Consider the following 12,323-nt stretch of genomic DNA (forward strand, 5'->3'; position numbering starts at 1 on the left):
CGTGTTGGCACAACATGATAAAACAGGAAAGAAGGAGCAAGAAATATATTATTTGAGCAAGAAGTTCACGCCCTATGAGGCCCGGTATACTTTGTTGGAACGCACCTGTTGTGCCTTGACTTGGGTTGCACAAAAGTTGAGACATTACCTGTCTTCATATACTACTTATCTCATCTCAAGGATGGATCCACTCAAGTATATTTTTCAGAAGCCTATGCCTACTGGGAAGTTAGCCAAATGGCAAATTTTTCTAAGTGAATTCGATATTGTATATGTTACCCAAAAAGTTGTCAAAGGGCGGTGCAATAAAGGATCATCTTCCGAAAAATCCGAAATAGATGAAGAATACATGCATCTTAAGACTTATTTCCTGGATGAAGAGGCGTTGTTTGTCGGAGAAGATATCTCAGAGAAACATCCAGGGTGGAGAATGTTCTTTGATGGGGCTGCAAACTCCAAAGGAGTTGGCATTGGAGCAGTCTTAGTTTCGGAGTCAGGCCAGCACTATCCAATTTCAGCAAAGCTCAGGTTTTCGTGCACCAACAATATGGATGAGTATGAGGCTTGTATTCTTGGACTCAGAATGGCCGTTGATATGAACATACAAGAATTATTGGTTATAGGTGATTCTGACTTATTGGTTCATCAAGTACAAGGCGAATGGACCACTAAGAACGTGAAGATACTTCCGTACCTGCATTGTGTGAATAATTTGTGTAAGAGATTTATCAAAGTAGAATTCAAACATATCCCAAGGGCTCAAAATGAGTTCGCTGATGCTTTGGCAACCTTGTCCTCTATGATTCAGCACCCGGACAAGAATTACATAGATCCTATCAAGGTGAATGTGCAAGATCAGCAAGCCTATTGTTTCCATGTAGATGAAGAACCTGATGGAGAACCTTGGTACTATGACATTAAGAAGTATCTCAAGGCAGGAGACTATCCAGAAGGCATAACCAGTGTTCAGAAGAGAACACTTCGAAGATTAGCAAACCATTTTTTCCTAAATGGAGAAATCCTTTATAGGAGGACTCCAGATTTAGGATTGTTAAGGTGTGTTGATGCCAAAGTGGCGGTCAAGTTGATTGAAGAAGTACATGGCGGTACATGCGGGCCTCATATGAAGGTTTCACTCTGGCTAAGAAAATTCTACAAGCTGGCTATTTCTGGATGACTATGGAAACAGACTGCATTCATTTTGTGCAAAAATGTCACCAATATCATATTCATGGCGATTTGATTCGAGTCCCACCAAATGAGTTAAATGTGACGAGTTCTCCTTGACAATTTGCAGCTTAGGGCATGGATGTCATTGGTCCTATCGAGCCGGCCGCGTCAAATGGACATAGGTTCATTTTGGTAGCCATCGACTACTTCACAAAATGGGTAGAAGCATCTTCGTACAAGTCGCTGACGAAGAAGGTAGTGGTAGACTTTGTTCGCAATAACATCATTTGTCGATTCGGAATCCCTGAGTCAATTATAATAGATAATGGAGCTAATCTTAATAGTGGCTTGATGCGTGAGATATGCAAAACATTTAAGATTACTGTTATATCCCGTATTTTTAACAACGGGATAACTTGAGTTAATATGACAAGTTAGGATACAAGGCTATTCCGAGACAAGAAGTCGGGATTTTCTTTAATCATGACTTACTTTTAAACAAGTGGTATATGAGTTTCTTGGCATGGAAATTGTTAAGTACACATTTGGGGCCAAAAATGAAATAAGAAAAATTTGTAAATCATTGAAATAAAAGGGCCAAAGTGGCCGGCCATACTACTTGTGGGCCATGGCCACATAATTTATTTTCTTTGGCAACTTAAAAAGGATGACTAAGTCATCTTCTTCTTCAATTATTCTAGAAAAATCAAGAGAGCAAAGATAAGAGAGAAAGAAGGAGACAATCGGCCATAGTGGTGGAAAATCAAGACCAAGAAACTTGCATGAAAAAAATTGGTTCCCTTAGCAAAACAACTCATTCAAGGGTGCTCGTTAACGTGGAAGCGTCGTTTGAATCATTAGATCATCCGTTTTCCCTCTTGGAAGGCTTGAGCTAACGTGTGAAGTGAAGGAAAAAGGTAAGAATTATTTCTCTTTTTTGTGTTATGAATGGTGTGGACATGTTATAGTAGGTAAACATGAAAGTGAATTCATGGAAATTAGATGTTGGAAAAAAGTCGTGGCCATGAGCCATGCATGGCTTGTGGCCGTGTGGTTCCTATGAATTGTTGGATTGATGGATTGAATTCTATGTAACATGTTTGATTGTTGTTGTGGTGTGTTGAAGTGCATGGGAGTCATCCGTATGTGTGTGTTGAGACATGGCCGAATGTAGGCCAATGTTGATGCCAAGAGATGAATTGAGTTCCCTTAGTGTTTTAGTTGTGTTGTGGTGAATTCTAAATTGATAATGAGCTTTTAAATGACTTGTGTGGATTATTGGAATTGTGTGGACTGATTTGGAAGTTATTGTGATCTTTGTGTACATTTCTATATTTATGGAATTGATATTATAAAGGGCGGATAGTTAGTGTAAATTATGAATTGGAAGAAAGGAAGGCAAGCCATGTTGCTCTCGGGTTTGGGCTGCATTTCGGGTAAGATGGGACAATGTTTGGGTTGTTTGAAAAATTGTGTGAATTGCTTAAAGTGTTCTTGAATATGATTTAAATGTTCGGATTAGTAATGGAACGTATGAGCCTTAATGTTAATTTGATTATATGAGTATAGTTGAATATATTGGAATATTTTTAAGTATGAAGAAAATGCATTTAATGTTGGAATGTGTTGGAAATGGGATATTAATGTTAGAATGTATTGCGAATTGATTATTGATGTTGTATTTTGGTTGTTGGTTTGGTCGTTGTTGAATTTAGCAGTGTAAATCTCGGGGTTGGTGAATGAATGATGTCAGAAACGTGGAAATTTCGTTAAGAATGTATTTGCTTGAATATTGAATGCCTAAAAGTTTGTGGCTAATATTAGCATAATGGGTGTTATGTAGATTTTGGAGCATTTGAGACTTGAGGCTTGATTTAGCTCGCGAATGCTTTTAAGGTATGTAAGGCGTCGCTTTCTTAGTCATTTGGCATGTCTAGCGTTAATAGGCTATGACCCGCATCTCGGGTTGTTCGAATTCTTAAATCCGAGCTTAGATACGTACTTATTTGCTCCTAAAGATTGATTCATCATTGTGTTCAATATAAGGTTCTTAAGTTTCTAAATAAATGAGTTTCTAAAGGTTTGTAAAGGTTTTGACTCCAACAAAGAGGTGGGAAAGCTTCAAACGTCCGAAACTTTTGCATAAAGCTCGGAACGCCCCCAAACATAATATGTATGTTCATAAGACCTATCGTTTTGTAGACTACCAGAAGCCGGGACTTAAGGATGGGGGTCGGCACCCGTCCGTGGGGTATGCTTTTTATCTTCCGTAATGATTTTCGGGGAAAAGTTAATACTATTTTTCGTTTAAACATGACATGATTTGGACTTCTTACCTACTTTATGATTTACGACTATGATTTTATGTTATATGTATGCTTCACGTAACTCATATGGTTCTTAAGTCATCTATGCCGGATCTTGGAATTCAAACATGTTGCGTAGAAAGATATATATATTCCTAAAGTATGATGTGTTCTAAAAACGCCGTGTCTCCTTCGTCGAAACCGTGTATATGATACGTTACGGGGATACACTTTATGATATGATATGATCATGTCGGTGTCGGAGATCGAAACCTTGCATATCCGTGTACGGCCCCGAGGTTTACGTTCTGAATAGCCTAACATGATTTATGTTTTTTTTATATAAGTATTTTGACATTTGCATATTGTACTTAATTTCTCGCATGATCGTTTTGACTTATGATTCTCGCATTCCTTCTTACATGTCTCGATATATTCCCGGCATCGACGTATTCGTGTCTTCGGGTCGCGTTCACGCCGCAGTGTACGGCACGCTATATATGTATATATGATCCACCCGATGACACCAGATGGCACATTACTGGGATCGCTTCCACCGAGAGCTCACATATTTGTATGTATATATATTCTTGATGTATATGTACATTATTATTCGGGGGTACGACGGGTCCCGTCCCGTATGTTTTCGTTATTCTGTGATATATGTTAGGATATGGATATGTACGTGGGTTATAGCTAGGTCAGAGGGTGTATATATATATATATGTTACGGTGGTATGACAATATGATTATGATAAGATTTTCGTATATATATATATATATGCATGACAAATGTTTTCAAAAGGTATTTTTTATGATTAATTTTAATATTTTAAGAAAAAACAAAGGAAACCGCTTATTGTTTATTAAACATTCGCTTTACATACTGGGACTTTGAGTACGACGGGTGCCCTTTCGGGCGCTAGTCGCGGCCTACGGGGTTGGGTCGTGACAATTACTCACCGCAATTCCACCCCTTATCGACCTCAGATGAATGGAGCAATTGAAGCAGCCAACAAAAACATCAAGAGAATTTCGAGTGAAAGCCGAGTCAAAGTATTATGTTATACATCATGGCACAAAGAATTGCGTATTGGCCCTTCTCGATTATAAGCATGCCATGTAAGGACAGTTATTACGCATTGTATTATCTTTATGTTTCTATATGAACGATTTTCATTGATTCGAGAAAGGCAAAAGCATATTATTGTTGACGATTATTCATTATGTATTTTGTGAGTTGAGTGATGTATTATGTGGATCGTTGAATCGATATACCGAATTGATGCCATCACGACAAAAAGAGGATGAATGCAATTTGTCATGGACAACTTTATCGCAACGAATGGCCAAAGCTTTAACAAGGTAAGACCGAGACAATTCAAACCAGGGCAATTGGTGTTGAAGCGCATATTCCCACACCAAAATGAAGCTAAGGGGAAATTTGCACCTAATCGGCAAGTGGTCTTACATGGTTCACCGAGTATTGGAGGAGCACTAATTCTAGCAGAAATGGATAGTGAAGTGTGGTCAAAAGCTATCAATGCAGATGCCGTCAAGAGATACTACCTTTAGGAGCTTTTCGTTTATTTTATATGTAATGTCTTTCTATGTAATGAAAACTACGTACCCTCGGTGGGATACGTAAGAAACCTATATCGGATTTGGTCTCTTTAAGATAGAAATTTCTAAAATTTCCATTTGTTTGTAATATGAACTACGCCCGACCCGATTCTCGTGGTCGGATACGTAGGCGGCCTACAGGCTTCAATCATATTATTAGAAAATTTCAATTTTAGTTTGCCTCGTATGTTTTGAACTACGCCCGACCTCGATTCCGTGCGGGATACGTAGGGATACATAGGCTTTTGGCCACATTATTAGAAAACCCCAATTTTATTTTTCCTTGTATGTTTTGAACTACGGCCTTATATAAGGCTCTCATGATGTTAAAAGTTCAATATCCTCCTATGCGAAAAACTGGGGCAATTTTTAAGGGCATCATTGCAAGAAGACATCGAGAGACATGGAAGAGAATATAGTCAACAGAGTCATCAGACAAAGGAAAGACTTTGGAGAAAGGACGTTCGCTTTGTTTCACAACGTGTCACGGTTCTAAGTTTGGCAGAAATTGTTTATCACTATATACATATATACCATAAATTTATGCATATTTCCTTTAGAAATAATATGATTTTCAATCAAATCATTTTTATTAATTGGCCAAGACTTAGAAATAGGCAAAGGTTACAAGTCCAAACAAAGCTGGAAGCACGAATCATCAAGAACTGGATCTTCAAAGTCAACGCGAATCAACCTTCCCCAAACTTACAAATTTTCTTTGAGTGAGTTTTCAAAATTGCGTGTCGAAAACATGTAACGTTTACGGCCTTGCAAGGACTACGCGCCGAACAGCTCGAGTTTTTTTATAATATTAGGAGGAATTATGCCTCTCAATTGCCAATAATTCTTAAATTTACGATAAATTAATGCTTAAGTTTTACAAAGATTTTCAAATGTATCGACGCACAAATATTTTCTATTGCTTTCAAATGCTCCACATAAATGCATTTCAAACGTTTTCAAATGCATTGCACTCACAGAATGCTTTCAAATGCACTCGCACATGTAAATGCTTTCAAATGCACTGCACATGCATCGCACTACTGCTTTCAAATGCTCTGCATAAATGCTTTCAAATGCACTGCATATGTATTGCACTACCGCTTTCAACTGCACTGCACATGCATTGCATAACTGCTTTCAAATGCTTTGCATGCCTGCTTTAAGAAACACTGCACATGCACTGCACAAATGCTTTCAACTGCTCCGCATAAATGCTTTCAAATACATTGCACAAAAGCTTTCAAATGCATTGCACCAATGCTTTAAAACGCACTGCATAATTGCTTTCAAATATATTGCACAAGTGCTTTACAAATGCGCAATTTCCAAAAGCGTCATTACCATGAATCATGTGGCTTGAAACGCCTCATTTTCATCAATCATTGGGTTTTAAAGGAAAACCTCATTATGCCGGCTTAGAGAGCCTCATTTTTCATAAATCATTTTTTGCTTAAATAGCCTCATCTTCATATTTGGTTTAAGGCCTCATTTTCTTTAATCATAGCCGAAAGGCATTATTTTCATGAATCATCGGCCTAAAATCCCATTTTCATTAGCCTTTATTGAGGCCATCATTTTATTAAATCATTTCAGCTCACATAGCTGTATTTTCATAAGTTAACGCTTGAGATATGTCATTTGCATGTGTTTATTTTATATCGCTTTACTTTTAATATGTTATATCCTGTATTTCGTACATTGGGACAATCCGGGTTAACTATGATAAGTTAGGGACAAAGCCATTCCGGGATGCGAAGTCGGGATTTTTGACCTTCGGTTTTGTTTTGAGACATAATGTGTTCATGAATTGGTTGGCATGGAACATTTGAGAAAATTTGGGACCAAAAGTCATATATTTGAAAATTGGCAAATCATGAAAACTTGGCCATTTGGCCATGTGGCTTGGAGTGGTGCCCACACATTTTGTGGCCAAATTTAATTGGTCCAACCCATGTGTGGGCCGAGGACACTTGTGCAACTTATATATTAGCACAAAAGATGACTAATAAGTCATCTTCTTATCATCCAACACTTAGAAAAAAAAAAGAGGAACTTGAAGAACAACCAACAACACCATTCGGCCAAGGCACCAAAATTTCAAGTCCAAAACAAGCCATCCCAAAATTATTTCTTTGATGCAAATCCACTAATTGGAGGTCCCTAAGTAACGTGGAAGTGTTGTTTGGGTCATCAAATCATCCGTCTTGTAGATCGCAAACCCTAGCCTATTTGTGAAGTTGAAGAAGAAAGGTACGATTTAATCTTGTTTTATGTGTTATGAATGGTGTATGCATGTTGTATTATGCTAAAATGGATGAAAATCATGAAATATGGTATATTGGAAGTGAGGCCGTGTGTGTAGTGTGTGGCCGTGTAGGTGTGTGTGTTGTGTTGTGTTGAAGTAGTGAATTGTTGGTGCAAATCATGATTCGGAAGTGAGGAATGTGTTATGGTTGAGGTTCTCGGGTTTGGGGCCATTTCGGGTGAGTGGGAGTATTGTTTGGGATATTTGAACTATTGTGTGAATTGTTTGAAATGTTCGAAATGTTCTTGAATGTTGTTGGTATGGGTTCGGGTTAGTATTTGAATGTATAAGCATTGATATTAGCCTGAAGGTAAGCCGTTGAGTTGAATATTATGAATGTTGTTGAATGATGTAAAAGAGGGTTATTAATGTTATATTGCGTTTCGGATTGATTATGGATGTTGCTAGGTTGGTTGTTGGTATTGTTGTTGTTGATTTGGCCGAGTTAAATTCTCGGGGTTGGCCTATTCTACAGGAAGTCGCCCAAATTTTCGTAGAATTATGTGTTAGTTTGGAAATGAACTCCTAAATGCCTATAGTAACGTTGGTATTTAATGATATTGTGTAGATTTTGGAGCCCGAGGTTTGAGTTTGGAGTGACTTGGAGAGCGGACGGGTATGTAAAAGCTGGCCTTCCTTCTTTTGGCATGCCTTGGCCGTAAATAGGCTATGACACGAGCCTCGGGGAATTCTACTCTCGCGATCCGACCATGTCCGTGATTCTTATTTGTTTCTTAGTCTTCGTATGCTTGATATGATGAAATATTGGCCTTATGTCTTTTGTATGACTAAGTTTCAAAAGTTGCGCTATAAAAGTTTGGTTTTAAAAAGAGTTTTGTTCTAAATGATTAGAAAACTACGAAAGTCCGTAACTTTCACGGAACGAACCGGATCGCCTCGATATGATCAAAAATGATTCCATGATGTATGATGACTATGTTTTCCATAGGAGGTCCCGGCTCGGGTCGACACCCGTTCGTGGGTCCCGCGACTCTCCTTTATGTACTTCTGACGACTTTTGAAAGGATACGATATGACTATTATCCCGATTTCAAGTATGATTAGTTTACTTACCTTTTAAGTTTATGATAATGATCTTATGCACATGATTTTGGTATGTAACTATGATTTCTGAAATTCGGTGTGATATGTTCCCGAGTGATATTCGAAAGAAAATCTGATTTGACTACTGTTTTGGCTTATAAATGATGGTTCGTTGTGATTAACATATTAAGTCTTTGAAATTGTTTTGAACTGTATTTGGTTACTCACGATTCTGTTCGTGTATTCTGTGGTTACATTTTTCGCCAAGTCCCGGGCCGGTTATGTTATCGCCCGCACTATGCTGTATTCTGAAACATGATGTGATACGAAGTCTGATATGATATGATGGTCTGATTTACCGATGCGTATTCTGAAGTATGATGTGTCGGTTCGCCGAGCCCCTTTTTACGGAACCGCGTATATATTATGGTGTTATGATGTGACCGGTACGCCGAGCCCCTTTCGGCCGAATGCATCGTGTGTGTATGCTTATGTTATATATTATGTATATGGATTCTAAAACATGATCGGTTAAATCGGGCGGTGGTGGGGCAAACCCGACGGGCGGTGGGTCAAACCCAATGATGAGGCAAAATTTCACATTGGTTTAGGCAAATCCTACATTGGTTTAGGCAAATCCCACATTGGTTTAGGCGAATCCCACATCGGTTAATGTCAGCTCATATGATAAGATATGATGTTATGATGTGCTTCGGTATGTATATGTATGATCCGTATTTCGGGAGTAAGCGTGTTGGCACCTCGATTATTATATTTGTCTTCCGTACCTCTACGTTGCATGACCTGCGTGTCGGATGACGCGTTTTATTATTCGGTTATTATGTTCACTTTTTGTACCCGTTTTGATTATGACTCGATTTGTTACTATATCTTGCTTTGCATACTCGCACATATTTCGCATCGACCCCTTTCTTCGGGGCTACGTTTCATGCCCGCACGTGCACGCACGGTTCGGTGATCCGCCGCCCAGGGACACCTATTCTGGTCGTTCGGGAGAGCTCCCTTTATTCCGGGAGCCTACATTTTGGTACGTACACCTTCGTTATTTATATATATGTTCGTTCATGGGTACGGCGGGGCCCTGTCCCGTCATATGGTTCTGTTATGACTCTTAGAGGTCTGTAGACATAGATGTGGATTATGTACGTTTTTTGTTCGGATGCGTTGAGTAAGTTGTGTTTGGGCGGCCCATCCGCCGTGGCGTGCCTTGTCGGCTGCGAGTATGTATGCTTTGCTACGTTATGTATATTATGATAGCCTTGCCGGCTTTTGTGCAGTATATATATTTGTATGCGTCAGTTGGAACCACGTCTGATACTGATTTATGTACGAGTCGTTTGTGTGCCGAATCTGGTTAGTGAGCGCGTATGGGTGCCCAGCTCGGGCACTAGTCACGGCCTACGGGGTTGGGTCGTGACATAATATTCATTTACTAACTATTTTATCTAGCTCAAGTTTCGCAGGAGTTTTAGTGCAACGTGGAACTATTTCTTCGGCAGTGAACTGGGGCAATTTGTTGGGAAGGATAATCAGACTTCCCAACAAAGGTCAAGGGTCTACCTCAAACTTCGCTCTGCCATTCAGCTTACATCCATAACCCGATCATCGAGTTCACACGTATTCATATTCCAAAGTTCTCAAGATCGATATATTTCCTCAATCATAATGCCCAGTGTCATCATAATTCGACACTGGGGCAATATTTTTAAAAGATTTGTACCAGTCATGATTCCTTATTCATAGGTGTCGTAACTATCCCAGAACTACACACGGCCTGATTCTCGTGCAACACGAGATATGTAAGCAACTCGGAGACCGGAGCCGGCCACAATTCTCTCAAATTTTCTTTATCCTTATAGTCTCCTAAATTCTTTTAGTCGGGACAAAATGGGCTACTAAGTCAACGTCTTTGCCCAAAAATTCTTTCATCATTACCGGCCAAAGAGGGACAAGTTGTTGACACCCAATTTTGTCCCGCCTTTCTTCCAAAATATTTATTTGTGCTTCTAATATTTTTGACAACTTAAAGAATAGTTATTTATTACAATTATTAGCTTTCTATTAATATCGTCGTTATCCAACTCAAGTCTGACGTGCCGTGAAATTACGGGATATTCGATGCTAATTCCTTAAGCTTTTGTGACTCTTTAAGCACTTTTGGTGTTACTTTTCGTGTATTTAAGTCGTTTTGCAGGATAAGATTCCCGGGGAGCAAAATGGAGCAAAAATAGCTGAAATGTGGCACATGCTAGCAGCATATGCGAGTAGCATGTTGTGCATGCGAGCAGCATTTGCTGCAGCATGTGCTGACAGAGATATAAGCAATTGAAGATAGTTGGTGCAGCACCTGCGACACCACATGCGAGTAGCATGTTGTACTGAACGGTGCTGCGACATGTCTTGCACCACACATGCTTGCAACATGCTATAGTTTTGCACAACATGCTATAGTTATGCACAACATGCGACTTGCAGGTTGAACATGCGACACCAGATGCGAGTAGCATGTTGTGCACACAGGGTATTTTTGTCCACAATTTGTTCCAATTTTGGCAATGCTATAAATAGAATGCTAGGGTTTGTAAAACTCATCTTTGGCCATTTTACAAGCTTTGGAGCTAGGGTTTTTACACCACACCTTTGGAGGAGAAGATTGGAGCTCTTTAATGATAAATTTCTTAACCCTTTCTTCAATTCCTTGCTTTATATTGCATATTTAAGTGTGTTGTATTTTATCCCATTGCTTGAAACTTGTTTATGGAAATATACATTGTTAAAGTTTTGGATCAAACTCTTGTTTTGCTTATGTATTGAATGATTTTTATTTCTAACGAAGTGGGTCTTTGTTGCTTTAATTAATCTTGTTCATTAATGTTTCTTAAGGGATTAGCTAACCCTAGGACTCGCCCATTTACTTTGATTGAGCTCGGAAGAGGAAATATAGGTTTGGAAAGATTAATTAACAAGAATTTGGGTTATTCAACCCATCTAATAACTTGAGCTAGGAATAGGATAGTTACTTGAGGTTAAATTGATTGTGCTTAATATCACACTCTAAGGCTTGAAAAAGCTTAGAGTGAAATTTATTGATTTGGTTGGAAGACTTTCAATGAGATTTTAGAAATCATTATCTATCAACATAAACCTGCTCTTAGTTGTAAAATCATAAAATACATTGGATCGTTACTTGAGAGTTCCTTGTATCCATGCTTGTGGCCATTGATCATTTTACTTGCTTTCTAGATTAGTTTATATTTTCGCATTAGTTATAATTTTCTCAAAATCAAAATATTATCAAATGTTTGGCTTAGCGTAGAAAGTAATAATTCCTTACTTGTTTAAATCGCCTAGTATATTGTTCCATGTGAGATCGACCCCAACTCATAATTGGGTAAATTATATTGCATACGACTGTGTACACTTTCTCTTTGAGGAGTGGATTTGGACGTTATCAATTTTGGCGCCGTTGCCGGGGAACAATTTGGCGTATTTGGGTTAGTTTGGGATTAATCTTGCTTGCTTTGGTCCAAACTTGTGAATATGTGTTTGTGATTTTTTATGTTTCTTTGTGTTAGTTTTTATTTTTTGTTATTTATTTTTGTTACTTGTGTCTCTGTGGCATCTTGGAATGAAAATGGGTTTGATGGTTGCAACCCATATTTTGATGACCCATGTCCATATTGTGGAGGACCCCACTTTGGCAAGATTGTGAAAATTCTCCCGGGAGAAAGATGTGTGCACCGTCTCAATCCTATGATGAGAGTATTTGTAGTATATATGGTGGTCAAGGTGGACATTGGGGTGATTGTCCCAATTATTTTGCTTCCCCTCCCCCAAGTTATTCTAACGAA

Source organism: Lycium ferocissimum, unplaced genomic scaffold (assembly GCF_029784015.1).
Source record: "Lycium ferocissimum isolate CSIRO_LF1 unplaced genomic scaffold, AGI_CSIRO_Lferr_CH_V1 ctg8647, whole genome shotgun sequence".
NCBI lineage: Eukaryota > Viridiplantae > Streptophyta > Magnoliopsida > Solanales > Solanaceae > Lycium > Lycium ferocissimum.